Here is a 22,814-nt window from a genome sequence, read left to right on the forward strand (position 1 = left end):
CGTGGAGAAGGAGGTTAAGGGAGGGAGTCAAAAAATATTGTCTCACGAGGTACCACCAGTGCCGACGCTGGCCCTAGTTTGGCATGTTGAGCACAGGAGCTAGCCCAAAGGCCAAGCTTGCCACAGATCGAAAAATAACTCAGAATTGAAGTGTCGGGCTTGGCAAAGGCCTGAAACTGCAACATAACTTTACTTCAGAGAGCTAAATAAAATGCCCTGAAACCGCTTCATATGTCTGGTGCTGAGACCACAGCACAATGGTGACCATCAAAATGCATTCTGGCATCAACCATCCATGGTTTTACTTCTCGCTATAACCAAGAATGGTCTACTGTTTTTAGATTTTCTATTGTAACACCCCTCTTCAGCTGAAGTCTTTTTGGACGACTATATACATTAGTAGTGATGGGCAAGCATCTGCCCATATATCTGATATGCTCTATACTCTGCTGCTTTCCCAAGCTACTAGCAGCCTATTTTCAAGGCCTGTGCTGTGTGTCAAGAGATGACTGGGCATTGTCCACTCTAATTCTGGCCCCTATTTATTGTCCCTCTAATGTCCCCCATACTGAGAAACCCCTCATCCTTCCTTTTAGTGACTACCCTAATGTTCCCACGCTATGAATCCTATTGTCACTTCCTCACCTCCAGTGTACCAGGCATCCTCTTGTCCTTGCCCCTCAAAGGAATGTGAAACTGAAAAACTGACATTTCAAGTGAGATTTCAGGCATCTGATGAACATCTTTGGGTGCAGTCTATTTAATCTGCCAATTGCTTGGTTTATTCTTCCGACATGGGAAGTGGTTAGGGAAGGAACTAAGGAAGATTACCTGCAGAAATCCGGTACAAAGTCCAAGATGAGTCTTCCCTGGCAGTAGACAGTATTTCACAATGTGAACTGGAAAACAAGCAAATTAAGATAGGTTACAGGGTTAATGCATTAATTCATGTCTGTGAAAATCAAAGTTAAAAAAAGGACAACCCAGTCATCTTGTAATGTGGAAATTCACATTACAGCAGGAAAAGAAGAACGCAAATGTGTGTGTAAACATTTGATTTCAGATGAGGCAATAGTCTTATAGACTTTGTAATCTTGAGTTAATTGAACCACTAAGATTGTTAGACCAATGAATGTAAAATTGCTTGAAGGAACTTTCTTGAAAGTTTAATTCTTAGTAAGTCATCGGTACACTGTCATATGCTGAGAAACTGAACTTAACTCAAATGAAAAGTAACACTATTCTCAAAGAATAGTATTTGGTAAATTAAGAGCGGAGATCAAGGAATGATTTCAAAATGCTGAAACACGTGATGCACATTTTAAGAGATTTCTTATTTTTTATTTGGGCCACAATGGGAGTCAGGAGAACATTATCACAAAGCCAAGAGAAATGTAGTCTTCAGTGAAGATTTAGTGAGGAAGCTCAGTGTCTCCTCCCCACATCCCTTCCCCTACAGGTATATGCACGCAGATTCACTCACATGGGTGTGCATGTCCAGATGCAGGATGTGGTGGGATCCATGTTACTTCCGAAGCAACAGTGGTTCTTGACCGAAAGACAATCGCTGAGAGACTCTGGCAGATGTTTTTAGAGACCAGATCAATGCCATCTCTAATAACCTCCCTGCCCAGAGTCTACGGAGCACTTACAAGAACTTTGATCTGACTTCCCTCAATAGTGCCTCTGCTTTAGAGAAAATGGAACCATGCTCACTGGAACAGGTATAATTGATGTTGGCCGGCACCAAATCTGGATCCCCAGGGAACATATGCCCTCCTAAGGTCACTTCCTTGTTAGCCCACTGTATTGCACCGCCATCACTGACCTTTTTAATCACACTATAAATTCTGCCTCTCTTCGGGCAGAGGGTAAATCTGCCCAGGTGGCTCCAATATTTCAAAAACCAAACATCAACCCTGATATTCTTTCCAACTACCACCCAATCTCTTTGACTACTCTGTTAGAAAAGTGCCTAGAATGCCACAAACAGCTGGCCACCTTTCTGGAAGAGAATAAGATTCTGGACCCCTCACAATCAGGCTTTCGAGCAATGAAAAGCAGGGAAACAGCACTAGTAGCAGTCACAGACTCCATCAGACTAACTTGGCGCAGGTCTTCCTGTAATGCTGGATCTGTCTACGGTGTTTGACCTGGTCTTGCATCCCATCTTAATCTGCAGTCTGCAGTCTGCACGATGTGGGTATATATGGTAGGGCTCTATACTGACTCAGGGGTTTTCTCAGCAATTGGACCCAAACCTTCTCTATTGATCGATGACACCCAACTTGTAATTTCTTTTGGGCACGCTTCAGATATGGCCAAAATTCAATTTGTTGACTGCATGAGGAAAATTGCTGATTGGATGACTAACAACTACCTCCAATTAAATAGCAAAAAAAAGGGATAGTGCTGTTTGGCAAAGTTCTGGAGTCTTGGTCAACAGACTGGTGGCCTGCTGAATTAGGCCCTGCCCCTTGCCCGAAACAGATTGTTGAAAACATTGCCATCAAATTGGACCACACAATTTCTATGAAGAACCGAGTCAGTACAATCTGGTGCACTTGTTTAGCCCCTTTATGTCAAGTTAGATTTGTTTTTCGTGGCTCCCCATTTCATCAAAAAAAAAAAAAAAAAAAAAGGGGTACCGATTACTAGTTGACTGGACTGTGGGAATGCACTACTTGTAGCAGCAAGTGATTCTTTGCAGGCTGAGATTCAGGGGTTTAGAAATCAGATGCCCGAATAATTTGCAACCTCCTTTCTTGCTCATCCTCTGCTCAGACTTTGAAAGTCCTTTACTGGCTGTCTATCAGGAAGCATGGCATTTTCAAAACTGTTGCCTGACACATATGGCCTTAACCAAGCAGCTTCCTGCTTACCTACATGACTCAGCCAATACCAGCCTTTGTGAAGGCTTAGATCATCAAATTCAGCTTTACTAAAAATCCATATCCGCACTTCCAGATTTGGCGGCAGACCTTTTTCCATCCATTACCCCCTTTTATTGGAACAAGCTCTCTTTACAAATTTGGACGTGTCAAGAAATTTTAAAATCTTTTAACATGAATGTTTTAACTGGTCTACCTGCACTTGCAGTTTCTGGTTGCATAACACCGAGATAGTCAGGTGTGAGATGTGCACTATTGCAAATGCCTTTAACAAAGCCATGCCCAAGAACTTTCTCATGCCTGAGCAACATTGATCAAAGTGCAGACAACCAAATACATTTGCAGTGTTTGAGGCTTTGTGGGAGGCCCACTATGTCTTATATGGTAGAAACTTTAGCTGCTATTCAAGCTGAAACGGTGACCCTGCATCAAGACATTCAAGCTCTAAACATTGACTTACAAAGATACTGGCCAAGAGCAAATCTATGCATCCTACCAACTGCAAGTGAGCCAAGATCAGTGCCAAGGTGGAGTTCGAGACCGGTGTTACAGCCCCCATTCAGTACCCAGCGCAGACTATGTTTAGTCCAAATACCACTACATTTACCTGAATTTACCGACAGGAAAACCCCTGAACGGACAGCAACAACTTCCCATCTCGTAGGTTTAGCCCTACCAGTTATCTTCCAGTGGAAGCCAGTGCTTAGTTTGTAAAAAAAAAAAAAAATATGAAGTGCCAGGGTTGAAGGTATTCTGCCGCTGGCACCACCTACAGCCCCTGCCACTGCTGCTGAATGCCACTACTAGCATTGCCTTCTAAGCTTCAAACTAAGTCTGATATTTGGACTTCCGCAGGTCACGCCAAGTGGTAGGAATGGCCTGGATGTGCACTTATCATATTTGATATACTGAATTGCTAAATACTTGTATTATGTTAAAGAAAATTAGGCTAAGAGGTTCCCTCTCCTAACCAAGTGCCAGTGTTTCAAAATAAGTGCTGGTGCGTATCCCTGCCACACACCATCACAAATGAAGCACTGGTGGAAGCACAAACTACTGTGTGAATCAATGGAAGGTATAGTTTATTTGTAAGCCTGACAATTCTCCAAAGCTGGCATTGATGGTCTTGCTTGGGCGGGAATGCCGATTTGCGAACTATTCCATTAGCAGATGGGGGGTGGAATCCATTGCTATACAATTTCCAAAATATTAAAGAAGTTACTAGAAAACACTTTGCCTGACACAAACATGCAGGCAGTGGACAATGAGGTCCCAAGTCTAAAAGAGGGTATTAAAAACATATGTATCTCTAGTTTTAATAGATTATGGAAACAAGCTGGCCTGAGGATAAGGGAGCATCATTGTTCGACAGAGGACTTCGAGATTATCTTAACACTGCCTTAGTTCAAATACTTAATCTTTCTGAAGACTGATTAACTTATTGATTTTGTAGGTAAACTTGATTATAGATTAAGTGAAACAGCAAAAATGTCAAAGGGGATACTAGAATTCTAGTGGTGCAGCAGGTAAAGAAAAGTCAGTCCCACAATCTGGATACTAGTGAACCTATGCAAATAGGGAGTATTTGTGGACGACTGTTGAAAGGAAAGGGAATAAAGGACACATTTGAATTTATGTTTATACTGCAGAAAGTCAGAACACTTCACAACAGATTACCTGGTAAAGCATAAAAAAATCCAAGCATAGCAGTAGGGTAAGAGTTGGTGCTGGAAAACCGGAACATTCTATACACTCCCGCCTATATTTGTCCAAATGGGACAGAATTTTGAGTTTGAAGTAGTAAGGATTCTGGAGTCAGAAAGACTTTATAAAAAGTTGTACTGTAGACTGGAAGGGATATGGTCCAAAGGACCAATACTGGGAGAAGTCTGGACATGTCCCTACTCCCAGATTGGTTCAATTGTTCCACACAAAAAGATCCTACCAAACTACAAGCTATAGTGTGACATTTGGGAGGGGTTCTATTAAGACTTGTACCATGTGCCAAGAGTGATATATCGAGACACTGGTCGCATGTGCTTTTGGCCCCTCCTTATTGTACTATTTTTCTAATGCCCCATACTGATGGCTCTCCTTATGTTTTCCTGGCTAGAATCACCATGTCACTTCTTCATCTTCCATGTACCATTCACTGCCTCCACCCTCCAGAGAAACTCTTCCCTCCCGTGATCTCTCCAAAAATGCAATGAGAAATTGAAATCTGGAGAGATCTCCAGCAAGCTTGAAATTATGTGAACCAGTGGCCATCTTTGGACATGTTCTACTATTTAAATACTACCCAAAGCAACCAGCAGTTGCTTGGCTTCATTCTCTGGACACTAGAGGAGCTCTGAGAAGGAGTCAGAGCAACTTACCTACAGAAATCCAATATCCAGTCAGTAGAGTCTTCCTTAGCAGTAAACATGTATTTCACATTGGGACCTATAAACAGAATAAAGCAAGATATATTACAAGGTTCCTGCACACATTCTATTTTCTTTGCTTTCTGCAAAAACAAGACTAGAACAATTCCATGATCACATAAGTTGAAAATTCACAATATAGCATGATAACAAGACTTCATATTTTTGTGCAAACATTTGATTTCAGATTTAGTAATAGTCTTACAAATCTAACTTTTTAAACTGTCAAGTTTAGTGGCAAACTAATGTATAATTGGTCAAATAAACTAACTTTCTTGAAAACAATTTTAATTTAATCATTGGTAAACTGTTGAATATTGAGAAATCAAATTAAACTTAAGTATACTATCGCAATTCTCCAAGGATATTTAGAAAGGCAAAGTGGATAGAAAGTTGACAGAAAAATTCAAACTGCTGGTAACTTTGATTAGAAAGCGCCGAAACATGTGGCACATGTCTTAACATATGGCTGTTATTTAGGAGGCATTCTCTGAGCCGACTTGGGATTAAGGTGAACATTCTCATTGCCAACAGGAAGTTGTGTCTTCAGTGAAGAATCTAGTTAGGGAGCTCAGTGCCCTCTGTTCCTCAAACCCCCTTCTCCTACAGTGTCACACACTCAAATTACATTCAGGCGTGCATTTTAGGTGGTGCATCTGGAATACACAGCAACATTAGTCCAAGGTGAGTGCTTGGACACATTTATAAGAATTTACAGGTAAGTCAATACTCGCTTTCACATTCATTTACACGGTTTGTGCTTGAAGCATCAGGTCTTGGGTTGTGCACACAACTGCATTGTACAAGAACAGATAAAAAGTGAGTATTCATAAAATGTGTTGTATTGCTCATTTCAAATGCATGCAGATAGGATTGTAAAGTACCGGTTTAAAAAACACACAATGTCTACTATGTTTATACATTCACTTCACAAATCTACCCAAGACTCGTATTGCCTTTGGAAACGTGTGTTCTGGTGAATATTTAGAAAGAAGTAAACACACTGGTACTTAAATGAAGTAACTTACTTTATCACCTGGGGCTGGTACCGGTCCATCCCTGAAGAGCACGAACACATGTGGAGCATGGTACTGACTGCATAGTTATAAGATGAAAGGCACAAATCAGACTTCACAGATTGGAAAACAGTTTTATTACTAATCCAATGGACTGTCTGAGATAATGCAGGGGAAGTTCTCCATTGAGTGAGTTTGCCCCAGTTTCCACCTGCCAACATTGCATCAGATCACACATCTAAAAAGGTAATATCAACCCAACATTCCTTGGGGAGGGAGGTCACTCAAGTCAAAAGGCACATTCATTTGGTAGGGCAGAAATGGGAGGAACACAAAGACTGAAGAGACCATAATCTCTAAAGCTAAAAAGATCACTAATTATTTTATATATTTGGAAAACTTTAAATTAAGATTAGTATATTAGTTCAGATTAAGGAACTGAGTGATCAATCATACTTTGGGGCCCAACAATCTTCTTGCCTGAACTTGCACATGGTCCAACAGAGCTAAACGTAACAAAATGAAGCTTCCAAATGAGGCATAGAAATACTTGCGGTTTAAGGTCTAGTCAAGATCCATGTAGCTCACCTTTGTCAACTGAAAATAAGCTTTTGTTTTACATTGGGAGTGCAAGTTAACCTGTTCTAATCAATCAGAACCCACAAAAGAGTTTGTCTCAAGAAGCCATTTCGTCATGACAGACAATACCTGAAGATGGGCACATATTCTTGTAGGGTTAACTAGCGTTAGTTATTTGAGGGTTTGAGATCTCTATCAGATATGCAATGTTGTTTAAATGTCAAGCTAAGAGCTATTGGTCTCATTGCAACAAACAGTTTGTTTACTGACAACCATACTAATGGGGAGGAAAGTAACTTCTGGATCCCCACAGAACAAGGGTAGACTACTGCCTGGACCTTTTAGCTCTGGCCAGTCAGTGGTCCCAAGAGGAGCATCTTTGATTGCGGTGACCAGACTGAGTGCAGGAGAGCGGTGGCTGCAGGACGCTGGGAAAGGTCTTAAGTCAGTCTAGCACCCCCATTTATAGGTACCGTGCATGCTGGGGACAGATAAAGCAGACAGAACCATTCCTAGGGAGCACAACTACACCAGTCTCATATCTGGCTCTGTCTCACATGTAACATTAGAGGCTTTACCAAGCCCATGATGGAATGGATAATTGGCAGGAGGTGCTGCTGCTATTCACCTCACTGCCAACAAATTAAAGGGAAACATTACAGATGGTTAATAGTCTATTGTGTTATTGACAGTCACTTTTAAATTGAGAATTTGAGGCCAATGAAAATGTATAACCAGTGACATTAGGATAAACTTAATCTAGGTTTAATTAAAGAAAGTTTCTCTTCTGGAGTTCAACTTTTTAATACAGATAAAATATTGAAGTTAGATGTGGCAAAGTTTTTCATAAACAATCTGACAAGGAAGCTACTGAGTCGATAAAGATTAGTCTCAAGCCCTGTTGAGATCACCAACAATACTAGGCAAACTTTGCTTCGACTTGCACATGTGAAATATTGCTATCCACCTGGCACAAAGAGGCCAATGGAGATATCCTGTGGTGTAGGAGGCTCATGCTCAGTTGCCAAAGGCATCTCCACTCAATGTCAACATAATTTTACTCACTCCTTTTCATCCATAAAGGGCTCAATAATTAATACCCAATATAGCTTCGAGCTAATACACATTTCAACATCACAAGAGTTTAAGCTTTACAGATTTCAGAGAAGCTACATGTAAGTTAGCACAATCAGGACTATGGAAACGGAAATGCACCTTTATAGAAGTAAACACCACACCATAAAAAAAGACTAAACTATTTAAATCCTTACCTCAGATACAAGTCTCATTCAAGGGCTTCCTTTAAGGGTCTTCATTCCGCATCCAGAGGGCTTGGTCTTGACCTTGCTGATCAACTTAAATAGACCTGCTTTTTATTGCAGTCCACACCACCATCTGCAGTCTCAGAAAAATAAGTTTCAGAAGCCGCTTTCCCCATCCTGCTACAGAGGAGCTAACTATTGGACATTTTTGACCTCATAATGCACCCCTTCCAAGAAATAGAGGCTGGACAATGCATTGCTGCCTTCTGTAAGAGCTGTTGAAACCATGATCAACTCTGCCACTCAAATTGCAGCCATGTTCACGTCTTCTGCCCATCCACACAAAACATCTTGAACCATCGCCGGAAATCTGAGTGTTTGTTACACCAGATGTTGAAGAGAAATTGGGTGTCAAATGAACCCCCAAATGAGGTGCCAACATCTGCAAAAAGGACAAACTTCCTGCAGGCAAGACTTTACACCAGTTCACTTCACTACTTCAGGGTCCCCACCCCATTGGCACCATCTCACCACATAGAACATGTGTCCAAGTTACTTAAAAAAAAAAGTTAAAAACAAAAGAAAGGCTACCTGACCAGTACGAGATTTTGCTTCTCTCCAGATTTACCTGTCCCATTGGCACAACTAGCTGCAGCTCATTTAAAGACAGGTGGGTTTGTTAGCAATCCTCTGAATAGTATGAACATACATCCCACTTTAAGATTTAATGATGGGTCAAAATTGTCCTCCTAGCCACCCCATCCCAGAATTTGAATGAAAGACTTTTTGGAAAGGGGGGGGGTGCATTGGGGAAGCTGATACGAATCAGATGAATCCATGATCCATGAGGAAGAGATCTAAGGACACGCCCAGTTAAACTCCACACATCTGTGTATGCAGCCAGTCATATTAGTAAATAAATCCATCAAATGACAGGATCATTACTCCAGGCCACATATTGAGAACACAAGGGTGAAAGGAATGTATAACCTGTAAACACTAGGTGGTGCTCCACAAGCTCAGCAGGTCATGAACCTATGCCTACTCAACCTTCAGCTCCCAAGTCCAGTAACGCCATCCAGAGTTTGCAGCCAGCAGTCCAGTGTATATCCCTTACAAAGCAGCACACATCATTCAAACATCCAAATAGGAAAAAGGGGCAGGTCCTTTCTCTGCAAGTATATGATGCGCTTAGTCCAGAAAGTAATTCCCATGTCACACCCCATGGCATTCATGCTTTCAGTTGGGTTCAGATGCCTGTGAGAATATCACCTGTAAGTCACCTGATGGAGAATAGCAGAGGAAAGTATCTCATGGCATTGCTAGGTCTGAATGCGAAAACAGAAAGGTCGCCACCAGAAAAAGGGGGTTTTTAGTGTGTACCTGTGTACTTTTCACCACAATTCATTTTCAGATTAAAACGAATTATGTCCTAGCACTCCCTGAAAATGGAGTGGGGGACCCAGAAGGGACGTGTATCTACGATTGCAAAGTTTGTGGTGCTGCAAAAAACTTTAAAGAGGATTCTAGATTCTAAGAGTAGTACGGATCCAGAAACATCCACTAAAAAGTATAACTCACTCTTTCAAGCTATGTCCAGCCTGCAAATATACCACACTGTGATGGGTATTTATTGTCAGATGATCAGAACCTAACACTGTCCAATAAGGACCCAAATGTATAGAAACAGGAGTCTCAACACATGAATGATTCAAACACAGTTCTTACCACTGCTACCTATAAAAGCAGTAGCCTAATTTTCTCCTACTCTTCATAAGATTGCCATTCTTAGCTTGACCATTTAAAACAAAAACTTAAATCTCACATACCCCTTGGCTTTTATCTCTCAAAGTCAGCACCAACATTTGGTAAGAACAATTGTTACTTACCTGTAAACAGGTGGTTCTCCAGTATTGGTGTCTTTCATAGATTCACATGCTTGAATATTCCCCGTCGTCGGAGTGGGAGTCCCACGGTAAATAATATAGCAATATATACAGCCATAATATATATATATATATATATATATATATACATATACATAAGTAATCATATAAAACAGAGATATAAGTAAGTAATAACATCAAGAATGTCCCTATATGAAATTTCCATAGATACATGGAAAGAGAAAAAAGACATTCATAGTCTATCTCTGTCATTATGTTAGTCCGAACTCCGGCCAATCAGGCGCCAGCTCCTCTCTAGAACCTTCTCCTCAGAGCTCCTCACCTCAGATTTTCGTAGCACCATAGTTACTCAGACTGTATGAGGAGAAAAGAGCCTCTGAAGGGAGGAGGGAGGGTCGCATGTGAATCTATGAAAGACACCAATACTGGAGAACCACCTGTTTACAGGTAAGTAACAATTGTTCTTCTCCAGTATTGGGGTGTCTTTCATAGATTCACATGCTTGAATATAGAATAGCTAGCAGTAACAATATCATTGTTTCCATGATCACACAGCTTCTAAATTGTAATGACAATCAATCTTCTTATGCATATGACAGTACTGAATAACTGTAACAGTATAAATGCATCATTATGTCAATTATAAATGGAAACAATATGGAGGAGGGAAGGAAGAGGCTCATCTTATTTAAAAAGATTGCGAAGCACTGCCTGCCCAACTGCAGCATCCTCCTCGTTTAAAGTTGTCAAGCAATAGTGTCTTGTAAACGTGTGTCTGCTCGACCACCTAGCTGCTCTGCAGCTCTGATGCAAAGGCACTCCAGCAAATAAAGCAGTTGAGGAAGACATTGCTCTGGTGGAGTGAGCCCTCAATGGTGAATGCAATGGCTTGTTTGCCTTTTGATGGCAGAAGACGATGGCAGCTGAAACTTAACGTGCAATAGTTGGTTTCGTCACTGGACGACCTTTGTGAAAGCGTCCATAAACTATGAATAGTTGATCAATCCTTCGTAAAGCAGCCGTTCTGCTGATGTAGAATGTTAAACCTAGTTTCACATCCAGGGAATGTAATCTCTGCTCCGTAGGAGTTTGCGGATAGCAAAGAAAGTTCTTAAAATCACTGGTTCGTTAATATGACAGTCTGAAGGCACCTTCAGCAAGAAATTTGGATCTGTACGCAGTACTACAGAATCTGGTTTGAACTGTAGGAAAGAGGTGGATTTATTGTAAATGCATGAATGTCACGGACGCGACGTGAAGACGTTAGCGCCCGAAGAAAAGCCACCTTCCATGTTAGATACTACAACTCGACCTTGTGAATCGGTTCGTACGGTGGTCTCATTAGTTGAGCCAATACGATGTTCAGATGCCACAATGGAGGAGATTTGCAAAATAACCCCTAGACGAATTGATGGATAATCCTTGAAGAAACAAAAGGGAAGTTGAACCATCCTGACGGAAACGGAAAATTGCCGCCAGAAAAAACCCCTAAAGGTTGCATGAGAGAACCCGGAGTTAGCTAAATGCAAGAAGAACGGTAACAATTGTTCTGGTGTGGAGTGAAAACGGGTGCACCCCATTAGATGCACACCAGTGGGGAACACTTTTCCACTTTAATTTGTACGTTTTCACCGTAGGAGCCCTCGCCTGAGCTAAAATGTCTCTACAGTCCTGTGGAATATCCAAATGGGCAAATTCACAGTGCTCAGGTTCCAAGCTGATAAGCTCAGTGAGGAGGGATTCGGATGACCAATTTTCCCCTTGTCCATCGTGAGTAGATCTGCACGAGGCTGTAGAATGATTGGTTCGGATTGAGACAGTAGGAGTAGCTCTGAGAACCATGCCTGCCGAGGCCAACGGGGGGCTATAGAAGTAGATGGCAAGGTTGCCTCCGCATCTACCACAGAAACTCGAGGTACGAGTGGGATTGGGGGAAGAAAAAACGTAGTCAAACAGATCGTACCAGTCCATCAAAAGGCATTGCCCAGACATCTTTTGTGGGGATGCCAGCTTGCGTAATCTCGGCATTTCCGGTTCTCTAGTGTGGCAAAGAGATCCAGCTGTGGGCGACCCCATCGTTGAAATATCCTCTCTAGAGTTGGTTGATGCAACTCCCATTCATGGGTCGATGAGGAGGACCTGCTCAGGGAATCCGCCAGGATATTGGATACCCCCGGTCGATTAACTGCTGCATATCGTGATGCGATGGTTGATAGACCAATCCCAAATCGACTGAGCTAGTCGAGACAGTTTTGGAGATTTTATCCTGCCCTGCTTGTTTATATAGTGCATGCAGGTTGTATAGTCTGTCTGTATCAGGACTGATTCTCCTTGGATTAAAGGATGAAAAGCTTTGAGAGCCAGCAATATATAGCCATGAGATCCAACCTGTAGAAGTGCCAGGTTTTTTTTTTTTTTTTTTTTTTTTTGACATATTGACCATTTTCCTTTTATTGATAAAACCTCCAAATGAGCACCCCATCCTTCCAGAGAGGCGTCTGTTATTGTCATGTCTGGTACCATTGTCAGAAGAGAAATGCCTTCCGTTAGATTTAACGGTTGCGTCCACCACCTTTGCGCCAACTTCATCCGATCTGTGACGTTTACAACATCGTTTAAAGAACCTGTAACCTGGCGTTCTTGGACATCCAGTACTCCTTGGATGGGGCGTGTCTGTAATCTGTAATGAGGGATCAATGCAATGCATGATGACGCCATTTTCAGAAAGGACTTCAATATTCTTACAGAAACGGGTCTTTTTGATCTGATAAGGGTTACCAGTCGGAGAATTTTTTGAAGACGGTCTTGGGAGAGAAGTGCCCTTGCTGACACTGTGTCTAAGGTTGCTCCCAGAAAATCCGTGCGATGAGAAGGCAGTAGATGGGACTTTGTGGTATTTATGGAGAGCCCTAAGGCGCGAAAACATCTCCTGTCAAAGATGTGTGTGTTGTAGAAGTTGAACTTTCGATTGCGATTTTAGGAGATAGTCGTCCAGAAATGGAAAGATCTGAACCCCCTGGAACGTAGTACGCTACCACAGGGGCTAGCACCCTTGTAAACCCTCGAGGGGCCGAGCGCAGTGCGAATGGTAAACTTTGAACTGGAAAATCCCCTCGACCCACTCGAAAACGAAGAAATTTCCGATGTTGTCATAGTATGGAGATATGTAAATATGCATCTTGGAGGTCGATTGTTTCCATGAAATCTCCTTGTGAAAATAATCGCAAGATCTCTACATGCGTTCGCCTACGAAAAGAATGTCTCTTTAGATACCTGCTGAGAGCCCTCAGATCTAGAATGGGCTTCCATTCCCCCTTCCTTTTGGTGATAAGGAAGAATCGGGAATAAATCCTTTCCCTCTTTTGAAATCTTGGTACTACTCCTATGGCTTCCTTGTGTTATAGAAATTGAACTTGTTGTAACAGTTCTTTGATATGAGCCGGTGGCAGTCCGGTAGGTGGTGTGGGTGGAGGGAATTCGATGAACTCCAAAGTGTGACCTCTTGCTATAATTTCCAAAACCCAACGGTTCCTTGTATGGAGGACCATTGAAAATAGCACCGATAGATTCGATCTCCAATTTTCTGGGACTGATGGAAGTCATGTCTCTTAGGAGTGTAACCCTTGTAAGAGGATTTTCCTCTGTAAGTCTTGGAAGACTGCTGTCGAGAAGTTTGCTGTTGGTTAGAGGAATATCGGTTTGAACCCTGGTTATAAGGTCGATATTGATTGATTCCTCTTCGAAAATAGAGGAGGTGCCGCGTCCGCGTGCACCCCGAAAGGGTTGTTATCAAAATTGCAATGTGCCCAGAGAGCGAGCAGTATCTGTATCTTTCTTTATCGATTGGAGAGCTTCATCCACCTGATCTCCGAATAAAACCTCTTCTTCGTCATATGCCATGGTCTTTGACGGTTCCGGCAGTTGCTCAACTAGTGTTGACATATCCGCCCATACTTGACGGTCCTAACGACCCAGGATGGCCAAAGCATTAGCCGCTCTCACCATGGTGGAAGCCATCGAAGAGAATTTTCACCCTATGGCATCCAAACGACATCCACCACGATCAGGTGGTGCAGTGATCGTAGATGCAGGGTTTCTAGCCCGGCGTGTGACTACAGAAACTGGCTTCGCTTCACCAGTGAGGCACGCTGGTGCTCCTAATGGTGATTTGTACCTTTTTCTCCAATCTAGGCACCCGTGCTGGAAGACTATGAGGCCTCCATAATCTTTTTGCCTTCCTCCCCAATAAATTCGATTATAGGGATTGTATGTGTTTGTTTAACAGGCTGATCTTTGAAATCGTACAGGAAATAATCCTTCGTTAATTTGAACGTTAGTGCTGTCCTATCCCTTAACTGGTGGAACTTGCATATCAACAGGTGGTGAGTCACCAGGTAGCACCGGAGAGGGAGATGGTGTTTGGGCATGATAGTTATCCCACTCCGCCATACCATCATCATCATCATCATCAGCATCGCCACCATCATCGAGAATCTCACCATCCTCCCTGTCCTGAGGAATTTCTTCTTCTTCTTCAGTATCATGAGGAGGTACTGTCCGAGTTGAAGAATGTCTCAGCGGTACTGTAGGTATTACCACAGAAAGTATTGGAGCCGGTACCGGTTCCGATATAGTTGTTGGCACCACTGGAGTAAGCGGAACCACAGACACTTGTGGTGATAAAGGAAAAACCGCCGATTATAGTTGTCACAACCGATTCAGCTAAACCTTCTTCTGAATCTTGATCTGAGTCAGTGGTAAAACAATGGTTAAGGAAGGCGGGAATCCTCCACCGATATAACCTCACCCGACCTTTCTTGTCAAGTACTCGGTGGTAATGGTAATAAAGGAACAGCAGCAAAGGACGAAGTAGTCGCTGAATATGTCGAAGAGATTTGGATTTTTAATGACCTCTGTGCAGAAGTCGTCTTTTTTAAACCCTTATTTTTACCGATGAGACTGCAGTCGACGGGCTCTGAGGCATAGAAGGCTATTGAAGAGATCTTTGTAGATGGAATCGTCTACGGAACCATCGTCGACGGAAACCACCATCAAAAGATTCATTGCCGATGGAACCATCGTCGACGGAATCATCGTCGACGGAACCACCGTAGACGGAACCACCGTAGACGGAATCACCGTAGACGGAATCACCGTAGACGGAATCACCGTAGACGGAATCACCGTAGACGGAATCACCGTAGACGGAATCACCGTAGACGGAGCCATCGTCGACGGAGCCATCGTCGACGGAATCATCGTAGACGGAATCATCGTAGACGGAGCCACCGTAGACGGAGCCACCGTAGACGGAATCATCGTCGACGGAATCATCGTCGACGGAGCCATCGTCGACGGAGCCATCGTCGACGGAATCACCGTCGACGGAGCCATCGTCGACGGAGCCATCGTAGACGGAGCCACCGTAGACGGAGCCACCGTAGACGGAGCCACCGTAGACGGAGACATCGTAGACGGAGCCATCGTAGACGGAGCCACCGTAGACGGAGCCACCGTAGACGGAGCCACCGTAGACGGAGCCATCGTAGACGGAGCCATCGTAGACGGAGCCATCGTAGACGGAGCCATCTTTGAAAAAACTGGAAAGTTGAAAACCTCACTAGCCTGAGAACTATGTCTCGTGGGCGACACAGCAGTATTCAAAGAAGAAGAAGTGGCAGATGTCATAGTCAGAGACATTTTCTTCTTTTAAGGAAAGGAGTAGGTAACTCCTGTACACTACTGCGTTTTGAGGCTGTGTGGGAACGGCCAGAAGTAAAGTTTTCTACCTCAGAAAATTACTTCATATTTATCCTTAAGTCTCTGGAGCCACAACAAGAGACGGCCTTCCCTGTCTTTCAGAGTTTTTGTAGAACAAATTCTACAGAATTTATATTCACCCACTTCATGGTAGGGTAAAGACAGTAAATACACTTACTGTGTGGATCTTCTGAGAATAACGTAGCTTTCCACAAAAGAACAAGGTCTAAACAAAGACTTCTTACTTGAAGTCATCCTGAAGAGAAAAAACTGAGCAGAGCTCAGGGAGACTCCCTTTCACACGACGTGCGGTAGAAAATCTGAGGTGAGGAGCTCTGAGGAGAAGGTTCTAGAGAGGAGCTGGCGCCTGATTGGCCGGAGTTCGGACTAACATAATGACAGAGATAGACTATGAATGTCTTTTTTCTCTTTCCATGTATCTATGGAAATTTCATATAGGGACATTCTTGATGTTATTACTTACTTATATCTGTTTTATATGATTACTTATGTATATGTATATATATATATATATATATATATATATATATATATTTATGGCTGTATATATTGCTATATTATTTACCGTGGGACTCCCACTCCGACGACGGGGAATATTCAAGCATGTGAATCTATGAAAGACACCCCAATACTGGAGAAATATTTAATACTTATGGTCATACTATTTGTTTTAAAGTGATATGCAATCAACTTTACAACATGCAAGGCAAAATATTTATTTAGAAGTGGACTGACTGGAATGGCTGTGTTCATTAAATTAAGAAATGGAACAGTCATCTCCAACACCAGATTATGTTTGTCCTTACATACGTTGTTGATACCTAATAAACTTTACTCAAAATCTACTTTTCCCATTTCTTTTCCGTTCCATCATTAACAATTCAAAAGCAGAGACCCTTTTGCAATGGGCTCCATATTCCCAAGATAAGCCAGAGTACAGTGCAAACATTCTAAATCTATTCAAAGTGTTTTGCAGGTTTGTTGCTTTGGTTCTAAACATGAAGACAGACTGGCTACAGACATGATAGTAAGATACTTTTACTGACTTTAAAATAAGACGCAGAAAGTTTATAATTTCGATTACGCTAAAACAAGGATCTCCGAAGCCCCACTGGGAAATGCTTAACCAAGAGTCTAGTTTAAACTTAAAAATGGTTCAGTATTATCATTTAATTTGGTTGAAAAAGTTACCATCCACAAAAATTTGTGGAAAGACAGAAAAAGAATAAACAGGGTCCTTAAACAAACCCTTGTCGTAAACCACTTCAAATAAAATAAGTGCCTTAATATATCATTACCTGACCCCATACATAGTTACAAATTCAATTTGCATTAAGCCTCAGATAATACCCAAACTAGTTTCCCACAAGATTGGTTGGCCAATCTGATCAAATGTTGCTTTTAGAGTGTAAAACAGCAGTTCTATATTCAGTAGATTTATAAAAACCCCTTATTCTGTCCTTTAATGCCCATTTATAGACAATCTGAAAAAGCCAACAGATTTTCACTGGAGAACCATTTGCTAAATTTGCCTCATACCAAAGTAACGATTTATCTTTCACCAATGACACTAGCTTAGAAAATAGTGCCTTAACCAAATTTGACACTATGGTCCCGATTCACAGAACTAACTTAAGACCAAATCCTAAACTTACTACCATTTTGGTATTCACAGAATGCACTTACTACTTCTGGTATTCACAGAATGCACTTACTACTTTTGGCATTCACAGAATGCACTTACTACTTTTGCTATTCTCAGAATGGACTTACGACTACTAACTATGTCCGCACTCGGGCCGGAATTTCCGCCCCCGAAGCGGAAATTCCGCATCCAGAGCGGGAAGCTCCGCTCCCGGGCCAGAAGATCCGCTCCCGGGCCAGAAGCTCTGATTTGGGGCCAGAATACATGAACTGTGGCCATTGATCATTTGAGCCAAGGGTAAACACCTGTCCAAGTCCCTACCATCCCCCACCATGCATCAGCCGACACTCCAGCCAATCCCAGCCAACAGCTCCAGTTTGCCATGATGTTGCAAGTTCCTACCTTACCCCCACCATGCTCCAGCTGAAGCCAATTAACACTAATTGAGCAGCACCAAAAAACATTTAAGAGCAGCACACATTGAAGGAACAGGTTTGGTCACAGAGTTTGTGTTCACAATGCTGACACTGCCAGAGAATAATGGAGCTATTGAGGAGGAAGAAGAATTCCACCGCAGAGGAGACCACCATGCTTGTGGAGTTTATAGTGAGGCACCATAAACTCCTCTATGGACTCCCACCCTACTGCACCAGTGGCACACAGAAGGCAGCCCTATGGCAGCAATTAGCCACTGCTGTCACAGCATTGGGGGAGGAGAGGCGCACAGTCCAGGACATCAAGAAAAAGTGGAAGGATGAAAGGCAGAGGGTGAAGGAGAAATACTCTCTAATCGAATTAAACCGGATCCTCCCTGCTGCATACTCTGGACCCCGCATCCGTCTCACCCCACTGGAGGAGGATATCCTGACAACCATACACCACCACTTGGTCCATGGGCTGCCTGTTAGTGACGTCCGCTACATGGTACTAGGTAATTGGGATGAAAAGAAAAAGTGCATGAAAAGATTGTCTGTGTTGCACTGTCATTGTGAATAAGGAAGTTCTCCAAAGTGTATATAAAAATTATAGTCAGAGACTCATGTGTCACTCTGTATGTAGCACCACAAGTCCCACAATCCTTTGCAATGGAAATGGCAAATCCCTCCCCCCCACTTTAGAAAACATGGGCACTGTACTGTTGCCATAAAACACAACCCTGCTAAGTAGCAATTGACAAATATCAGCAGGAATGCACCAGTAACAATGCGACACGCAATTCAACTCTTGTGCAACCGCGGATGCGTCATATTTACAATGCGGTGCACTGTGGCGCAGGAATAGACAGATGTGTGTTGCATCTGATGGCATTAGGGGGGGTGCTTTGCTGGAGTAGTGTCGCAAGTGTGACGCAACTCCAACAAGGTCCATGGACCGCCTACACCCAACGTTCTGTGCCACTCATTGAGTGTGCTTCAAGCAGGCGTAAGGTTGCGTAGCAGCACCCTATGAAAAGAGACTGAAATCTCGATTACACTGCATCACTTTTACGTGGCATATCCCAAAGAAACGCACACCCTGCCTACATCACAGCTGACGCATGTTTAATGTTGCGCAGGGCTGCACAACGTGACGCATCCCCATAGATGCATCACGTTGTGAAGAAGTCAAAATGTGTCACCTGTATTACTCCACCGCTGTGTCACAGAAGTGACGCAACGGCGGTGTAAATGTTTTCCAAGGGGCTTGTAAAACTGCCACTAATTATCCAAGAAGTAAATCACCCTGTGTCAGCTTAAATCACAAAGCAGAAGGTGAGAGAATCATCAGATCAAAATAGTCACACCCCTATGCTGTTGAACATTTCCCACCCTGCCACGCCATTACATCCCCAACGCACCACTGTTCCTACCTGCCTAGTCTGCGGCAGTACTGCACAACACTGTTCGCATGCAGAAGAAATGGGGAAATCCCTGAAAAGTTCCACAAGCACATTTCCCATTTGGTTACTTTTCTCTCTTCTCACCCATCGACACATTCAGCCAGAGCACAGACAACTGCAGTAGCAGAGGTCCCTGCATCTACTGGGAGGAAGCGACATCGTACAGAGAAAGGCATACCACACTCACCAACTGGTAAGTCAAACTGGACAGGAGATGGTCAAAATACATACATTGTCAGGAGTGACAGAGGGACATATAGTGCCCACATATGAAAGTCAACCAGAGATTAAAAAATAGCTGCATTACTATTGGAGTTTTCAATGGACATCCACCTTTAGCAAATGATATTTGTGAACAGCGAAAGACAAAATATAACATGTCTTGGCTCTTCATACCTTTCCAATTGTGGAACATGACATGTTTTTCAGCAACAGTCCCAGACCTGGGAATCCAATCCTGTAATCGAGTGCCACAACTAGTCAAAAGGGTGTCCCCACTATGTTGTAATAGTGTCTGTAGACCTAATCAAGAAATCCAATTCGCACAAATATGGCAATGATGAACAAGAAGTGAGATACCAGGGTCAGTAGTATTGACAATGCATACACTGTCCAACTTCGAATGTTTCCAATATAGATCAAATGCCCAGTCCATACAGCTGGTCATGTACCTCTTACATTGGCTGGCTTTTTTGTTGGCCATCAACAAAACACGATAGTTGACCTCACATCATGATTCGTAGAAATGTCATTGTGATATAGGTTGCATCTAGGTAGTGGACCCATTCTAAGTTATATGTGGGATCACTCATGATATTAAGTATAACACACTTCAGCAACGCTGGTGCCCACAACCGCTTGTGCTCATTCTTTATGCCAGAAATTTAGTGCATCACATGTGGCTGTAGAAATGTAAAGTTGCAAAACACACTTATCATTGTAGGTACAACGAGGTCCTCCCATAATCAAAGACACACACTGACTCCTGCTACAAGGTTGGCTGTGACATCTGTTCAGGGCCCACACACTGTTCCGGTGCTGGGCCAAGGGAAGTAAACCCAAGAATAAATCAGGCTGAATGCTCATTAAATGTGCCTCTCACCTCCACCATATGTTGTATGTGTTGTACAACACTGTTGTCCTGCATCACAATATGCTCACATATGGCATTTGAACCCATGCAAGATCAGACCCTGGTGGCTAATGAAAGGATGACAAAATGTATGCCAAGTGAGTGCAGAATGGACATACAATAGTACAATGTGTCATATGAAGTGACCAGAACACAACAGGCTTGCAATTCAATGATAGGAAAAAATCACTAGCAAAATATACATGGTTAAATCATAATGAAAATAGCATGGCTGAGGCTAACACTGATGCCAGTTGTGTACCTTTGAGATGTACGTAGGGGCTGCTAAGGAGAATCTTCATGCAGTCACACCTGCAAAATAACTTTGCTGAAGAGCAACATGCTAATCCAGTGCAGGCGGAAGGCATCAAAGCTTCTCAGCCTATCCGCAATGTGTGAGCATAACCAAATGTTACATTCTGCTTGCCTCCTCTCCTACCGTATTCACATATATAGGTTAGTGTTTGACATACGAGGTTTGGATGTCTGCTGTACAAGACACCAATCGTTGTCAGCTAAGTAGGACCATGATGTTGGAAATGGAGTATGCAAAGAGAGGACACTCAAAGGAAGGACATAAGAATCCTGTGTTCTCTCATTCAAAAATGAGCTGTGTAACCTTATGCGTAGGGAAGCACAAATGAGCAACATCATGTCCCTGACTATTGCACATCTCACACATGAACCCCTTTCTGACTTGTCAGACATTATACTCCGGAAAAATGTAAGTCTTAATGGCAAAGGTGAAATTAGTGTAATGCGGAGGAGTCCGGGTCATTTATCCCCTTCCTTGAAACATAAGTAACCTTCTCATACAAGTTTGTCTGTTGATGTGTCATCTTATTGATGTCAGTGCTGTGTGGAGGTAACGGCTGGCAAATGCAGCATGTGAGCAGGTGCCCACATGTAAAGTCCATGGGTAAACATGCTGCACATTGTCCTGGATTACCATCAAATGGTTATTGAGAATGACATGTTGGCTCAGAGCTACCATCTGTTGTACAAAAATATAGACATGTATGTCTCATCACAGCTGCTGACAGGATGACACCACAGCAGCGGACACCATCCCGGGGACTGCATGACCTCCTGGCTGCAGCAGTGAAACCATCGCGCACCTGTCCTTCAGGTAATTCTGGCATGAGGTGTGTCACTAGCTTAGATTCCTAAGCCATGACAGATCAAGATCCCCTTCTGCATGGAATCAGCAGTTGTTTACAAAGTGAAATACAAATCAGCAGTGTCATGTGCCTGTCTGTCAATTAGTGATGCAGATCATTGAGAATGTGGTCACTTCCCTCTACAGCTGCTGGATCAGGGACAGCTATGTCTACAACAGCTATGAGGAGACAGGTCCAGTAGGTAACACTAGGGGGGGGGGGGGGGGGGGAAGACATGAAGGGATAGAAAGTTGGGGCTGGAGCTGGTGAGTTTGCTTGTATCATGTACATCTCTGTGTAACACCTCAGTGCTATGTGTGAGCTGTCATTTGTGGTGGTACCCTAAACAAGTCACATGATCCTCATCTGTTGATGCAAAGTACAGTTAATACAACCCTTGTGTTGCACCACATGTAATCTCAGGTCAATCACTAATACGGTTGCAACCTCTGTGTTCCAGGGGATGCGGAGGATGAAGATGAGACCTATGACCAGTGTGGGCCGACGGGGAATCAGAGGGCGAGAATCCCCTGATCCTCCAAGCAGTGATGTCGGCAGCAAGTACTGCTCAAGAGGAGGAGGATGAATTTGCTGAGGATGTCGACTTGGTGGATGAGGACAACATGTCCGATGACGATACTGATGCCAATGAGAGCTATCGTGCCAGATTGGAAAAATCTGTCAGGCCATCACATCCTCCGCCAACCAACGTTTGTCAGCCTACCACCAACCCCTGTACAGGCACTGCCACCACCTGCACAACCACAACCAACCCCTGTACAGGCACTCCCACCATGTGCACAACCTGCCCTTGTCCAGGCACAACCATCAAATGCGCATACACCATCTGCCCCAGCACATGTAGATCACACTGGACAGTCCCAAGGACAATACCCACCTCCACGTAGGTGATAAGCCAGACCTGACCCCTCCGAGCGGTCATCACCCCCAAAATTGCAATGTAGCAAGCACGATCGCCAGTCCCCATCATCCCCCACCATGCATCAGCTGACACTCCAGCCAATCCTAGCTCTGCAGCATGTATAACTGCAGAGCAGACACACACAAACCCTTTCAACATGTCACTGAATGTGTTTGTTGCACTGCCCCTTGCCATGCGGAAAAACTACTTGAGGAGG

The 22,814-nt window shown here is 43.2% G+C and overlaps 1 long non-coding RNA gene across 2 annotated transcripts in view; it reads right to left on the reverse strand.

Moving 5' to 3' along the window:
- LOC146782843 (uncharacterized) overlaps nt 1–22,814 on the reverse strand; it is a 310,363-nt gene that overhangs the window by 15,992 nt on the left and 271,557 nt on the right. Inside the window, exons 3-6 of one of the 2 annotated variants that reach the window (XR_014972402.1) lie at nt 8,181–8,304; nt 6,343–6,409; nt 5,267–5,333; nt 832–899 (exon numbers count right to left, since the gene is read on the reverse strand). This is a non-coding gene — a long non-coding RNA (uncharacterized LOC146782843). Of the gene's footprint in view, nt 1–831; nt 900–5,266; nt 5,334–6,342; nt 6,410–8,180; nt 8,312–22,814 lie in introns of both variants that reach the window. The other variant, XR_014972403.1, reaches the window with a different exon arrangement.

This window comes from Triturus cristatus, chromosome 12 (assembly GCF_964204655.1).
Source record: "Triturus cristatus chromosome 12, aTriCri1.1, whole genome shotgun sequence".
In the NCBI taxonomy this organism is placed as follows: domain Eukaryota; kingdom Metazoa; phylum Chordata; class Amphibia; order Caudata; family Salamandridae; genus Triturus; species Triturus cristatus.